Below are 267 nucleotides of genomic sequence, written 5' to 3' on the forward strand. Positions count from 1 at the left end.
CTCCGGACACATTCCTTTAGTTAAATCCCGCACAGTAACTACAGTACGAAGGGAGGGAGTTGCCCGCGCAGCAATTTCCGTCGGCAAATTTCCTCTCTCATGCGGCAAATGTGGGAGGTAATTTACCTCATAATCTATTAATTAGAGAGCTGAACCCATCCGAAAAAAACTTCAGACACGCCCCGTTATTACGCAACTCGGATAAAACAAATAATAATAATGAAAAGTCTCTGAAAAAAAAAATTCCCTGTAACATAACAGATTAAC

This window comes from Penaeus monodon, chromosome 20 (genome assembly GCF_015228065.2).
Source record: "Penaeus monodon isolate SGIC_2016 chromosome 20, NSTDA_Pmon_1, whole genome shotgun sequence".
NCBI classification, from domain to species: domain Eukaryota; kingdom Metazoa; phylum Arthropoda; class Malacostraca; order Decapoda; family Penaeidae; genus Penaeus; species Penaeus monodon.